General features: G+C 52.1%; 1 protein-coding gene across 1 annotated transcript in view; it reads right to left on the bottom strand.

The window, feature by feature from the left end:
* Positions 1–15,414, bottom strand: part of LOC136300898 (protein CEPU-1) — a 356,401-nt gene that overhangs the window by 316,168 nt on the left and 24,819 nt on the right. The gene's annotated exons all lie outside the window — the stretch shown is intronic.

The raw sequence follows: 15,414 nt of genomic DNA, 5'->3' as shown, positions 1-15,414 counted from the left end.
AACCCAAACAAAATCCCTTGATTTTCTTTCCAGACCAGGATCCCATCCCCAGTGTGGGTTCACTCTGCCTTGTGAGCCCAGTCCAGCTGCTTGGCTCATCCCAAAGCCCCTCCTGCATGGCTGGTGGAGACAAAGCTGCTGCTCCAGCCAGCCCAGCTTTGTGTGTCGGCCAGAGAAGCCTCTGGGCAGCAGGGAAAGCAGCCCTACTTCAGAGAAAAGCTTCCAGAAGCACCTTCTGCTTCTATCCATGGGCAGGACTCAGAGCCAGGACACGGGTCTCCTCCTGCCATCCCAGCTGTGCCCCACCAGGACCAGGAGCTCTATGTGTCAGTCTTGGAAGGCACCTTAAAAATCCTCTTTTTCCACCCCCTGCCACGGGCAGGGACACCTTCCACTATCCCAGGTTGCTCCAAGCCCCATTCCAGCCTTGAAGACTTCCAGGGCTGGTGTGTGTGTAGCCCTTCCAGTGGACAAGTGCAAGCTCCAAGCAACGCAGCTCTTGGCATCCAAGTGGCTGAGCATCACTGGGATGGCCCAGATGTCCCTTTGTGTGAGAGCTGCCAGCCCTGGGAGCACAGTCCCCAGGGTTAAACACTTTGCAGGATAACTGGGAAGGCCCAGCTGATGCATGAGGCGATGTGGATGTAGCCATGATCCTGACTCCTGCCCTGCAGGGAAAACCTGCACAGGAGAGATGAGGGAGAGCCAGGGCCCAGCTCTGGAACTCTCTAACGGGAGAGGGCTTGGGATGGACAGGACCCAATGCAGAGGGAGGGAGCACGAGCAGGAGGATTTGGCTGTGTCAGAGCAGGGCATGGGGAGCAAAACAACCACAAGTCCAAGAAACAGAGCATTCCTCCTGCCCCAGCACTGCAGGGTGCTCACAGCAGCACCCAGCCCAGGGGCTGCCTCGGGGGGGTGGGACCCAGCACTGATGGATGCCAGGCAGAGCCAAAGCTCAAACATTAAAGAACAAAACCCATTGCCCTCTTCAAACGATTTCACAAGTTACAAGGTCAATGCTCTTGGTCCTCTCTCAGGCAGACACAGTTTGACCTTGTGCTGCTGCCCTAAGCACGGCTGTAAAGGCGTTTTCCAGCCCCAGCCAGGGTCAGGCACCAGCAGCATCTCCCAAATCCCTGCCAGAGCTCAAACAGAGCCTGGGGATCTCATTGCTAAAACCCCCCAGGACTGCAGGTCTCCTCCCCATCAACCCCACGCAATTCCATCACCATCTTCACTGCCTGTGCTGGGGACTAAAAGATATTCCAGCACATCACCTACCCTGCAGAGATTTATAAAGAGAGAGGTTTCCCAAAGGTTCAAAGACCCATCTGTTCCTCCTCTCCTGTAGCTTCCCCTCCATCTCAAGCATCTCTCCATGTTTCAGGAGCAGCCTCAGAAATCAATGAGCACTGAATCACAGTTAGATCCTTGGTTTATTTATTATTTCCCCAGCTTGAACTCAAACTTCTTTCTGCATGGTAAGAGCAGGGGATGAACCATGCAGTGTTTCACAAGCACAGGCACTGCTGGAGAGATGAGACAACAGCAAGGCATGGGAAGGGCAGGAGAACTTCTCTCTGTTTTGGACACCACCAGCTTTCCAAAGCCCAGAATGGTTTGGATTGGAAGGGACCTTAAAGCCCAGCTCATTCCAATTCTACACCACCTTCCACTATCCCAGGTTGTTCCAACCCCAAATCCCACCTGGGACGGGGCAGACACAGCTTCTCTGGGCAACCTATGGCAGTAAGGAATGACCCAATGCAAGTCAGTGATCAGCTGATGAATGCAAGAGCTGGGAGAAGAAGGTTGTCTGTGCATGCCCGCTGTTGAACAAGGGTTTTTCTGAATATTCTTCCGAATTTTGCATCACCTGGGCTGTACTCAACGCACCAGCCCTGCTGCAATTCTCCTGTGAAGGCCAGATGAAGGAAAAAAGCAGGCAGTTATCAAAAATCCCCGCCAGCAAGGACAGAGGGACACCAGGGCACATGCCCTGCTCTGATATCTTCACTGGCCATGTTTCTCCATCACCTTTCTGCCCATAATCTGCCACCTTTCCCCCAGCCAAGCATCCAACACTTGGGATCAAGGTTGAGTGTCAAGGCCGTTGGATGTTCATGGAACAAGGGGACAGGACCGGCGGGTTCCCACCTTGGCTCTGCCCACAGTCACATTGGGGGGCTCACAGGGGTTCCCACAATGGGCACCAGCTCCTTAGCCCCCCCACCAGAGGGATCCAGGCCCGCGGGGGCTTTCCCAGACCCCGTCCCCCAGAGCAGAGCCCTGCGCTCGCCGCTTCCCAGCCGGGGCTCACCCAGCCAAGTTAACTGCAAAGACGGCAGCGCCGGAGCAGAGAGCAGCCGGCGGGACTCCCTGGAAAAGCCAATTCCCACAATACAGGGCTGATGGGATTTCTGTTGGAAGAGGGCAGAGAGGGGCAGGGGTGAGGGAGCTGAGCGTGTCCCAGACAATCGCTCCGCCGGCGCTAACGTGCGGATAAATAGCCAGCGCCGACATCTGCTGAGAAATACCTTCCCCGCTCCGCACCGAGAATTGCAATCTAATAATATCCCAACTGCACCCCCTCCTCCATCCTTCCCCATCCCTCCCCCACCCAATTACCGAGCCTGACATTATCCGTCATCTTCCCTTTGTGTCGGCGAGAATCCAAACGCAGACGCCGGGAAATTAATAATAATTGTTGTGTCAAAATGCGGGATGTAATCAGGATGCGGCGTGGAAGCTAATACAAACACAAACAAATGGTATTTATCCTCCCAAAAGATCCCTCCCCTCCCTTCCCCAAGGGCCGCTGATGATAATGCTCATGGAGGAGATGAATCAGTGCTAATATAGGGATTAGGAATAGATCCCAAACCCCAGCCTGGGCTGCAATCAAAAGGAGCGCTCTTAATTGAAATTAGAGCTGGGATTTCGGTGCCTCTGCAGAGATGGGTTAAGCCCATCGGGGCTAAACAGAAGGGAAAATATAAATAGCATCTTTATTCAAGAGCAAGAAGGTGGGAATGAGAAAAAAGCTCCTCTCTGGCTTCGACACACCTGGTTTGCTCAGTCTTGGCTTTGGAGCTGGGTTTTGTCCCAGCGCCGATTCCCGCAGGCAGGGCAGAGACGATGCTCCCGCTTCTCCCTCAGGCATCTCTCTGCCTTTTCAGCTTGAGACGGGTTCAGAGAGGATATTTCAAGATCAAACCACACCTCCCATGCTCTGAGGGAACCCAGGGCAAGCTGAGCTCAGGGTCCTGTTCCCGACTCTTTCCTGAAACTTTTTATGGCTCTGCGAGTGAAACGTGCTCTTTCCCCCGATGCTCACGCCAGCAAAGATAAGTGTTCTCGCTTTCATTCCTTTTATTCAGAGGCACAAAAGGAGAGGAAAAGACCACCTGAAAAAAGGCACAACTCCTGCTTTTACTGCTGCTTCATTGTCCACATCCCTCTGCGCCCCAGGGCCACCTGGACCGATATCCTCGGCAGCAGAAAGACAATTCCATCATCCCTCCGAGTCCATTTGAACCATTTCTTCAGAATTCTTCTCAGATCCCAGTCCCCGGCAAGAGGGATGCTCAGGAGCCAGGTGCTTTATGGCAGCATCTCACTTTCTCCCCTTCCAAAGGTTTTGGTGATAAGTGACTCCTCTTCCTGACTCTCTCCCAGCCCTGCACATCACCCTGAGTGATCCCTCTCTGTGGATGTTACTCAAAGGAGTCTAACACACATGAGAAGCAGAAAATAGGATCCAGGCACAGATTATTCCCATGAGTGTATTAGCAATCCCTGTGCTTTAGTTCCAAATTAGATTTTACGTTTAAAATCAGGTTTCTAAATTCTTGGCTTGGGCACCGTGCCACAGTCTGTGCCTTGTGCCAGCACACACAAACCCAGACTGAAAACTGGCCCCAAAATAAATCACCCAGCTCCAAACCCTCGTGCTGCCAAAGGCTGGAATTTGGCTCTGACCTTCACCATTCTCGCTCCAGCCTCACACAGCCCAGTTGTGCAAAGAACTTTTGTGATTTTCTTTTTCTTTTCTTTCTTTTTTTTCTCTTTTTTTTTTTTTTTTTTCTTCCCAGCCAGGAAAATCCCATTTCCAATGCTGAGAGACAGAGAGAAAACCCTCTCTGAGCAGCACAGACTTAATTCATCTCCTCAGTGGCAGCAGGTCCTTGAGGGCAACCCAAGGGCTTGCAGGTCAGGAGAGACTCAGTGGAGTATGGCCAGTTTGAGATGACTTAGATGCATTCCCATTCCCGGATTAAACTTTTCGTGTCTCCACAGTGTCCTCTCCAGGAAAAGCTGGCCCGACAGCACACAAGTGTTCAAAAACACGAAAGAACAAATGGTGAAGCTGTTCCTCACTCCAGGATGATGCTGTGGGTTTTACCAGCCTGCCTGCATCCCAGCCAGACTTGGATTTATACCCCGAGGCTGCTGACAGCTCTGAGGACCCCGAGCTCACTAGAGGGTTGTACAATCAACAGACCAGGAAGCGATTGGTTCTACAGACACCAGGGGTTTGAAGACCACCCAAAAATTCTCCAGCAGCTTTGGTTTGTGCTTTCAATGACAAGTGCACCAGGATTAGCCATGAGAGCAGACTCAGAGAGCAGCTCCCAGCTCCGAAAAGTCCGGTTCATCCCAAACTGAGCCACGAAATCCAGTGCAAGTCTTGAGCCCAGTCCAGAGATAAATTGATTTTACACAACAAGCACGGTATAGAAACTTGGCATTCTGTAGCCAGATGCCTTTAGAGCTGGTTTGCAGCTGGGTAGAGCAGCCCATCAGGAGTTTGAGTATGTACAGCTAAACGAGCTCCCCACGCTCTCACAGCAGGAGTGGATCCATCCCATCCAACTTCTGCTCCCAAAAACTTTGCTAACTCCTGCTCCAAGGCAGGAATCTGGCTCCTCCATCAATAGCAGAGGTTGATGCCTCTAAAAAAGCCCAATTTAAGGATGATGTGAAGGGCACCTTGGCACTGCCTCTCTCCCTGCTGTCCACTGGACATGAGGGCTGGACCACAGCCTCCACAGCCCAAGGATGTGTAGCACAGAGAAACCCAGAATGGTTTGGGTTGGAAGGGACCTTAAAGCTCATCCTATTCCTCTCTCCTGCCGTGGGCAGAGACAGCTTCCACTATCCCAGGTTAGTCCAAGCCCTATCCAACCTGGCCTTGGACACTTCCAGGAGTCCAGGGGCAGCCACAGCTTCTCTGGGCACCCTGAGCCAGGGCCTCCCCACCCTCACAGGGAAGAATTTCTTCCCAATATCCCATCTAGACCCATCCTACTTTGGTTTAAGCCCATTCAGTGCTCCACCTATGGAGACTCAGCAGAAAAGCAAAGCCCTGAGAAGCCCTTGTCCCTCCTGCCACCTCTAAACACGCGCTTTATTCCCAAGCTGATTTTCCTGTCTGTAAAGCACACGTCTGCCCCGCTGGCATCCCGAGGCTGGCCATCATCCAGGCCCTCCTCCCTGCTCCATCAGCCCCTCTCCGAGCTGGAGTTGTCCCTGCACGATCCCTCTGGAGTCACAAATGAGGAGGGCAGAAGAGGAGCCGGGCAAACCCCGCGGCGGGGCCGGCGGCGGGAGCGCAGATCGGCGCGAGCGCGGGAATTCATTCATACGGATTTGGAATATAATACCTGACACAAGATGTATCGCTGCTGCCATGCTGCAATCCCAGATAAGGACACAGCAGTAACAGATGGAGGAACAAGGCACTTATCTTGTTAGCTGATGGATTTATCTCTCCTTCCCCCACCCTTCCCTACATATTCCATAGTGTGCAGAGAGCCGCGTTCCCCAGCAGAGCAGCATATGGAGCACGAATTGATTTCTTCCTAACACCCCCTCCACACTTTAATTCAATAAGAGCTGGAGTGGCGGATAAACAGCTTGTTGTGCTAGGAAAATTTCAAAACAGTCAAGAAAATGTCAAACTGTCTTTTTTATGAGTGTCTTTCTTTTTTTCTTTTTTTTTTTTCCCCCTTTTTTTTTTTTTTTTCTTTTCTTTTCATTCCCCCTTCTCCTCAGATATTCAGCGAGGAGCTCCGTGTCTGGAGTGAGCAGTCCTTCCCTGGCAGACACCTGTACATCTCCTGTCAAGCCAGTCCATGGCAAAAAGTGGCTTCAGTCCCATCTTTGGATGGGAGTTGGGAACATAGCGACTCTGGGTAGAAGATTAGGCAGATGGTTTCATCTGGCAGCTCCCTTAATCTCATTACTGGAGCTGGTGGAAGTTTTTAATATGATCTCTCTTTCCTTCTCTACCCTCACCCCATTCAAAATGCCTTTTCTCAAAAAAAAAAAAAAACAAACAACAAACCCAGACATGTTTTCTTAGTGGTTTCTTTGTTAGGAACAGATAAAAAAAAATTCTTTAAAAAACTCTTCCATTTTTATTTTTGGTGTCCTCTCCCTCTCTATTATTTAGCTCTGAAAAGGAGGAATTATTAGAGGAGAGGAAAAAGCACAATTGGATATTTTCTGGTCCTTGCTCAAAAATATGGAGCCCTTTGGAAATAGCAGGGACGTGTTTCTGGAAACCATCAGGCGCCTCCTGTGCTCTTGCCCTGCAGCCTCCCTTGCCAGTAAAGCCAAGCAAAGGCTGCAGCCATGGAGGTTTATTTAGGAATGTGGAAATCCAGCCCTTGGGGACACCAGCACAGCCCACACTGAAGGGTCCTTCTGGCCTCCAGACCTCTCCCAGACACCTTGCTCCTGCTGTTCCTCATGCAGCCGCCTGTTTCCAGCCAGCCAAGAGCCTGAACTCCCTCCAGCTCCTTCCCAACTCTCTCCACACCTCCCTAGCTTGTTCTCCTGAGGGATTCTCATGAGATAAAACCCTTCAGGACTTCTCCTTCCCATCCATGCATACACCCAGCAGCTCTCTTCCCTCAAACTTCCCCGCAGAGCAGAGACCAGCACAGCCCCAAAGCTCAGCCTGGCACCACCCCTGGCCTGAGCCATCCCTGGCTCTCGGCTCCCAGTGCTGGTGAAAACCATCTCCAAGTGGGTTTGGAGGAGGAGTTGGAGCAATGAAGACCACTCCAAGAGCCTGCTCTCATATTTTGAATAAACTGACGTGAACACAGGGAAAGAAAAGGGGAATGTGCACCCAAGTAGGACCAAATGGAAACCAAGCGGATTCCCAACAGGAAGAACACAAGACCTCGCTTAACTGAAGGAATAAAAATGTGTTCCCTAAAAAATGTAGGAGCTGCTCTGTTCTCTTCAAAACTTCTTCCTGCGGAGTCTCAGCATGGGTTCAGGAGTGACTGTCACTCAGACATGCAGGGGACATGCTGTGCACCCCTGGATGGCCTCAGCACCCTGGTCAGAATATCCCACATCACCAGCGATAGCTTCTGGAGGTCAGACGAGGAACTGGTACCCACAACCCCCACCCTGGGACAGTGTCATCCCCTGGGGAGCAGAAACAGAGACAGCCAAACCCACGGGACAGGCAGAGCACAGGCCTGGGATTGCACATCCCTGTGGGGTGAGTGAGTTGTGCTCCAGCAGCACCCAGAGCAGCAGCAGCAGCACGGGCTGGGCACACGCTGTGCACGAGCTGGGACGGTTTGGGGTGAAAACAGCCCGGCAGGAAGGTGTCCAGGAAAGCAGGGCTGTGTCCTGCAGTTTTCCACCTCCCACCATCCGCCTGCTGCTGTGCTGGAAGGCGAGAGCTGCCTCCCCACCCCCTCTGCAGCAGAGCAGTGCAGAAGGCTGCAGGATCCTGCAGGGAGCCGGCGTGTTTAGCATGCAGGAGAGAGCGCAGAGCAAAGCCCTGTCTCGTGCCACGGAGCAGCCGGCCGGGAGCAGCAAATTGCTGCTGGAAGGAGCCGGGGGCTTGGTGAATCCGCAGCCCCTGGCTGCTCCCCCTCCTCTTCCCATCTAGCTCCTGGCTGCAAAGTGGGGCTGGGGTTTGGTGCCTGAGCTACCTCTGCCTCAGTTTCCCTCTGTGAGAATCCCACCACCCATCCTGCTATGGCCCCAAACTGTCGGGGAGGAGCAGCAAGGATCTCATCCCACTGCTCCGGAACCATCCCCACCTTGCTCCATCCCTTCCTTCCTTCCCACCTCCCCTTGCTCCATTCCATCCCTTCCTCAGCTTGCACTGGGCACCCACAACCCCAATGACAGTGGTAGCACCCAGGGGTGATCCATAACAGCACCCTGACACCCACAGGTGATGCTCCAAACACCCAGGGGTGATCCATCCCAGCACCCTGGAACCCAGGGATGATCCATAACCCTGGCACCTGGCACCCACAGGTGATGCCTCTGAACACCCAGGGGTGATCCATTCCAGCCCCCTGGCACCCAGGGGTGATGCCTCCCAGCCAGCACCCACCCCAGGCCACAGCCCCACACTGAGCTCTCCTCCTCCACTGCAGGCTGGGGCTCAGCCCCTCCAGGCCTTACCTGCCACCAGGGTCCTCTCCTCGTCCCTTCCTCACCTCCCTGCATGGCCACAGCAGGTGACAGCACACCAGCACCAAGGGCAGCCAGTCCCCGTTTGATGCCGCTGTCTCTGGTCAGCTCCGACCCCCTGCACCCACCTCCCCCCCTAAAAAGGACATGGGGAGCCCCCTCTCCCCCCCAGCCAGGACATTTCAAACCTGCTCCTTTCAAAAGAACCTCACACAATTACAGCTCAGCGGCTGAGGATGAAAAAGCTGCTCTTGGAGCATCCTGTTTTCTCTTTATTTCTCCCCCTTTTCAAGGCTCCTTTTCCCTCCCTTCTCATGAGGTTAAAGAGCTAAAGACCAACTCAGAGCCAGATAATAGAGTGACAGCGCCTCATAAAAAAGCAGCCGGAGCTTTGGAGAAAGCTGGCATACGGTGCATTAGGGATTTCTGTCGCGGCAGCTGGGAGTAACAGTGACCCTCTGAACTCAATTTGCTCCACGGCTTGAAAACCAAGGAAAGCCTTTGGACTTTCAAACTCCTCCTTTGGCTTCCAAGCGTGGCTGTAGAATTTGAGTGAGCTTTTTGGGGGCCCAGCGTGCCCCTCACCCTACAGCTGCTGCCCTTGCTTCGTGTCTGGGGCTGGAGGTGGCATCCCAAAGCCTGCAGGGATGTGGGATGTGGTGCAGAAGGGAGGGTAAGGCACGGGATGGGAGTGACACCGAGCTGTGGAGATGTGGATCTGGGCATTACAAGGGCTCAACAGCCGGCCTGCCCCAGCCCAGGAAGAGAAGAGGGACAAGGGGGGGACATGTGAAAGGTCAGATCTGCAGGGGAAGAGCTCAGTGCTGCCGCACAAACCCATCACTTTCCCCTCTGCCTTCCTCTTCTTCCCTTTTTCTTTTTTTTTCTTCCTTTTTAAATGAGTAGAAAATTCTTCCCACTACGCATTAGCGCCCAACGTAATGGTGCAAAGCATTTTTCATTTATCATCATAATGCCAGTCAAACGAACCCCCTAATAACATAAATGCAAGAGGAAAGCTATTAGAGTTTATTTGTGCAGTGGCTTTGAACTCGTCCCCACTTCTCCACCAGTGTGACTGCAGGGGCTGGATGGAGCTTGGATCTTTAGGACTTTTCATCCTCAGTGAGCCAGAGCCTTTCCTTACAGAGCACTGCAGCCCTGCACGTGTTGCTGTATGGGCTGAATTCCCAAAATACCAAAACACCTGAAATAATCCGTTGCAAACGGCCACTGCAAGTCCTCCCAGTCAGGCTGGACGGGGCTTGGAGAAACCTGGGACAGTGGAAGGTGTCTCTGCTCATGGCAGGGCGTGAAATGGGAGGGGCTCTGAAGTCCCTCCCAACCCAAACCAGTCTGGGATTCTCCGAATTTCTTGCCCTTCCATAGCTGTGATGTGCTCCAAGTCAGGGCACCAGGGAACACACCTGGCTGCTGCTCACCTGCAGTAAAGATCTTCAAATCCTTCGCCTGTTTTTCCTCCCATGCAGATGTGAAAACAGGCGTTTATTTTCCACAACATACAGTGCCTGGTCTCAGCTCTGCACCTCCGCCAAGGACCATCAGAGCATCTGATGACCTCCTCCTCTGCCACCCCCAGACTGTACAGCTCCGGAAGACCAGTGCCATGAAATTGCTCTACAGATGCTGGTGAGGCTCACGCAAGAAAACCTCCCTATAAATAAAAATACTTGGAAATTTTAAGTCATTCCTCTCTACAGCTCTTTGCTCTCCTTTGCTGCAGCCATTCCCCTCCTAGGGTTGCACCACAAGGACAAGAGGAAACAGCCTTAGGTTGCTCCTGAGGAGATTTAGGCTTGACATTAGGAAAAAATTCTTTATGGCAAGGGATGCCAAGCGCTGGAACAGGCTGCCCAGGGGAGTGGTGAAGTCACCGTCCTTGGAGTAGGGATTTAAGACAGGTGTGGATGTGGCACTTTAGGACATGGTTTGGTTGTGGGCTTGGCAGTGCTGGGGGAGTGGTTGGACTCCTTGGGTGACCTTAAAGGTCTTTTCCAACCTAAACTATTCCATGATCCAGTGATCTTTCGCTGCTGCCTTGCAGGTCCATCCTCATTGTTCCAGGTCTCTCCCCCCAACATCCCCCACTCCCAGGATCTCCCAGCATCTCTTGTCCCAACAGCTCTCATCCTACAGCAGCCCCGTCCTGGGGAGCCATGACAAAGCATTCCATTTTATACACAATAATTTCCTCATTAAGCCAAAATTAAATGCGTATTTCAAAACCTACGAGCGAGAGCAAACTGTTCAGTCTTATGCTTTATTAAACAAAAAAAATCTTTGTGTGGAAAGAGGTTTGGTGCCAAATTACAGCCCTGCTGATGGGGCTGAGCTATTCCCAACTGTGTCAGGATGTGCAGGGCCCTCACTGCAGAGGGAAACAGTGGCACCAGCCTGAAAAATTAGTTTACTCGTTAAGAAGCCTATTTCACTCAACTTCAACAAACTGACATGTTTAGCAGTCAGGAAACTTCCAGGGAAGGGATGTTGCAAAACAGCAGGAGCCCCTGTGCAAGGGTAACCTTCTCTCCTTCACCAGGCTGCTCACTGGAGCAGGGAAAATTCACTGTACAGATGAAATTAGGAAGAAGTGTTTTGTGGTAAGAGTGGTAAAAGACTGGCACAAGGTTTCCCAGAGAGGTGGAAAATGCTTCATCCTTGGAAAGGGACAAGGTTAAGTTGGATGGGCCTTGGAGATGCTTACCCCCACTGCTCCAGCAGTGTGACTCCACTCTTTAGGACCTTTCATCCAAAGTTAGTCCTCGGCTAGGCAGAGCCTTTCCCTACAGATCACTGCAATCCTGCATGTGCTGCTGTGTTGTATGAAATACCAGAATAAATACCTAAATACCTGAAAAAGCCATTGCAAACGGCCACTGAGATGTGTGGGAGTGTCCAAGGCCAGGTTGGACGGCACTTGGAGCAACCTGGGATAGTGGAAGGTGTCCCTGCCCATGGCAGGGGCTGGAACAAGACAAGCTTTGAGGTCCTTTCCAATCCCGTCATTTTAAGATGGGATACCAAGAAATCCAGGCTTATTCCAGGCATGGATATAGGAGTGGACAGCAGATCCACCCTGTGGTGTAGATGGGGACAAGGTGCCATCAGTGAAGCACATCTGGAGGTGTGGAGGAGCGTTCCCTTGCCAAATCCAGCAGGTAACCCCAGGGATCAGCCCAAAGCATCACCTGCCCACAGCCAGCAGCCATCTCCCTCTCTGCTCCCACAGCCCTACACAGCAATAAAAACAATCACTGATACAATCTAGATGTGTTTCAAAAGCTCCACCCCAGCCTCTCAGCTTGCAGTCCACGGGCTCTGGATCACGGACTCTGCAAAGGGCTTCCCTGGCTGCAGAGATGCTGCAGGAACCAAAAGGGGTGGGAGGCAAAACTTGGGTGGAAAGAAGATGACATGAATTGAGAGGAAGGATCAGGGCAGAGCGGGGCTCGCAGGAAGGGAAGACAATAAAACCCAGCGAGGCAGACAGAGATTAATGAGTGTTTCCCAGATATGATAATTTCTGGACATCCATTAAATTTAATGTCCTGCTGGGCTGGGGAGAGGCACTGCAACTCTCTGACAGAGAGGAGGGCTCCTGGGGGGCTCGGTGGGACCCAGCTCACCCCACAGCTCCTCTGCCTGAGCTCCTGGGTGATGTATTTTCTACCAAACCTGTGTTTGTGCCTCCCTGCTGCAGCACATCCAGCTGTCACAGCTGGGCGCTGGTGACACGTCCCTGAGGACACGAGAGCCTGTTTTGGGAAGCGTCTGTCAGCGTGCCCATGTGCCCCCTGCCAAGGTGTTGGCACGTGGGGACGTGGCCGTGGCACCCACAGCCCTGCTGCCACCAGCTCCTGCTCCTCCACCCCCGCAGAAATGCCAAACTGCAGCCTCTGTGAGTGGCTGCTCAGCCTTCCGTGCTCCAGAGAGCAGCTGGGGGGAGTTCGGCCCCCAAATCCCTGTGGTTAACACCAACCCAGCACATGAGCCAGCCAGGGTTTAACTTCACCTTGGCTGGTGCCAGCACAAGCGAAGCAACACACACTTGTGGTTTCTCAGGCACAGCTGGAGGGGCAAATCCCTCATTCTCACCAGACTCCAAGGGAATAGGATGGTTTGCCTGAGTTATTTCCAACTGGGCCTGTTGTTGTAGGCTCAGACTTCACCGGGAGTCTCCTGATGCCATCCAGCCACTCTGCAACATCTCCACGTTTGCATCCAAGCCCTGCAGGGACCACGCCTGAGCTGCCACAGCCTGGCCTTGCTGCTTTAAAAAAAACACCTCTAATCCGATGGGAAAGGAGACTCCCACATGCCATCTCCACAGAAACTACTCAGTCATTGAATCCCAGACTGGTTTGGGTCGGGAGGCACCTCACAGCCCATGGCAGGGACACCTTCCACTGTCCCAACGTGCTCCAAGCCCCCTCCAGCCTGGCCTTGGACATTCCCAGGGATCCAGACGTTGCCACAGCTGCTCTGGGCACCCTGTGCCAGGGCCTCCCCACCCTCACAGGGGAGAATTTCTTCCCAATATCCCATCTAAACCTGCTCTGGTTCACTGAAGCAGATGGATCTGCTCCAGTGACCACCAGCCCTCTCTGCTGAGACCCCTGGGCTCGTGACTGCAGCTCGTGCCCAGGTCTGCTCTCTGCTCCCAGACAGACCCAGAGCTCTGGAGCCAGAGCTCACCCTGCACTGCAGTCCCTGTCAGCTCCCCACCAAGATTTGTGTGCTGTGCAGAATTCCTTATTGACATTTAAAGGTCTTGGACAAGCAGCCCTACACATCTTTGTTAGGGAGGACGGGAATCACTTCGCCCAATTCTGCTGCCTTAAAGTTCACAGTCAAGTTGTTGAAACCCTGGAAACTCAGATTTTGGGGCTTTAGGCTACAGTAATGTATGGAGGGCAAGATGGAGGATTTGGGGCATTGTCCAAGTCCTTCTTCCTCACCCTCTTCTTCTTGATTTTGGGTGTTTTATCTAATTGGGTGAAAAAGGTCCACACTGCAGACCTTGGGTGGTCATTACTGGGTTAAAAGTATACATCTTAAAGGCGTCATCTCGTGATTGGATAATTTATGCTTAAATTACCTTGGAAAGAGTTGGAGGCACCTCCATTTTCTACCTTGTTAGTCAGACCTCACAACTCATGAGACTGTGCTATAGATAAGAATTAATAAACACCGAGTCCAAACACAAAACTGCGGCTCCCGTGTGTTAATCCCGGCTCTAACACAAAGAAAAGAAGATAAAAACCTCACACAAGTGGGAGACATTTTTGCCTGGTTCAGTGACAAGCAGCATGTCCAGGTCCTGTCCCTGCCCGTGGGGTCTGTCATGGCCACCAAACCCTTGTGTTCCTGGGGCACTGGTGCAGGAGGCTTGGGAAAGGAATCCAGTCCTTCCTGCACCGACCAGGACACACATGGGCCATGTGGTTTGGACAAGCAGTGAGGTGACCAGGATGCCAGCAAACCACCCAAAATCCTCATCTGGAGCAGGACACAACCGGAAGACACCCCCTGCCCTGCCCAAAATGTGCAAGCACGAGACATGGAGAAGCTGCAAGCTGAGGGAATGGGAAGCCCTTCCATCCCTGGGAAGCCTTTCTTCAACCAAGGACTAAGGGAAAGAGGCAGAAGGACAGACAGAGCAGAGTCTGGCAGGACACAGCCCATCCCTGTCCAAGGGAAGTGTTTGGGAAGGCACAGGGAAAAGCCTGAGATTTCCTGCCCGGGAAACAGGGACTACAACAGCCTTCAAGGAGGAAAGTAATTTTGGGTGAGAGTGGTGATGAAACAACTGAGTTCTCAACCCGATGGAAAGCCATGGAACATGGATAATGGACTTCAAAAGCCAGATTTCAAAAAATTCAGGAAGCTGGTAGATGGGTTCTCCTGGGAAAATAATCACAAAGAAAGGGGAGAGCTGGCAGTTACTGAAAGAGACTTTATTAGACACACAATAGCAGGCTATCCCCGTGCAAAGGGAAGGTAGGAATCCTAGGAAGAGGCTGCTGTGGCTGAATTCGGAGCCATTCAATGACCTGGGAATAAAAAAGGAATCATGAAAAAAGTATGGAAACAAGGGATAATAATTAGGGATGGGTATAACAGAGCCACAATGGCATAGAGGGATAAAGTCAGCAGCACTTACATGCAAAACAAGTTTTAATTAGCAAGAGATATGAGAGGAGAATAAAAAGGCTCTTGGATTTGTTCAAAGGAAAAGGAAAAGGAATGTTGGGTCAGTCACCAAGCAGTGAAGGAAAGCACGTGGCAGAGATATTCAGAGCCATGTTCGGTTGTATCCATACAAAGGCAGGTGTATGGTCAGCAGACAGCTCCAAAATTCATGTTAACAGGGAAATAGCATTCAGACTGAAGCAGGGGGAGAAGAGGGGTTAAAAAAAAAATTAAACTGGCAGAGATTGAGGAAAGTCTCTGGAGAGTGATGAAAAATCGGGCAGAAACGTCGCTGAGCCATCAGCGCTGCTCTTTGGGAGCTCGTGGAGGCCAGCAGCAAGGGCAAGAAATCTTCATATCTTGAAGTAAAAAAACCCAGGAGCTGTAGGCAATCAGCTCAGCTTCAATCACTGGGAAGATACTAAAACAAACGATGAAACTATCATAGCTTGTAAGGCCCGGGAATTTAATAAAGTGAGGAAAAAAAAAAAAAACCCCACATCCACCACCAACACGAGTTTGTCAAGAACAGATCATGTCAAACCAACCTAATTCCCGCCTTGACAGGATAACTAGACTTGGTGGATAAGAGGAAAGCTGTAGACATGATATACCTTGACTTTAATAAGGCTCCTGATGCCAGTCCCACGCGGCACCTCCGAGGAAAGTTGAGGAAGCCCGGAGTGGATGCAATCGCTGAGGCTGGGGGCAGAGGGGAGGAGGGATAACAGCCTGTTG

The sequence above is a fragment of the Chamaea fasciata genome, unplaced genomic scaffold (genome assembly GCF_029207755.1).
Source record: "Chamaea fasciata isolate MVZ Bird 193981 ecotype frontalis unplaced genomic scaffold, bChaFas1.0.hap1 SCAF_24, whole genome shotgun sequence".
In the NCBI taxonomy this organism is placed as follows: Eukaryota; Metazoa; Chordata; class Aves; order Passeriformes; family Sylviidae; genus Chamaea; species Chamaea fasciata.
Note: the sequence above shows the minus strand (reverse complement) of the source record. Positions and strands in the feature narration are given on the sequence as shown.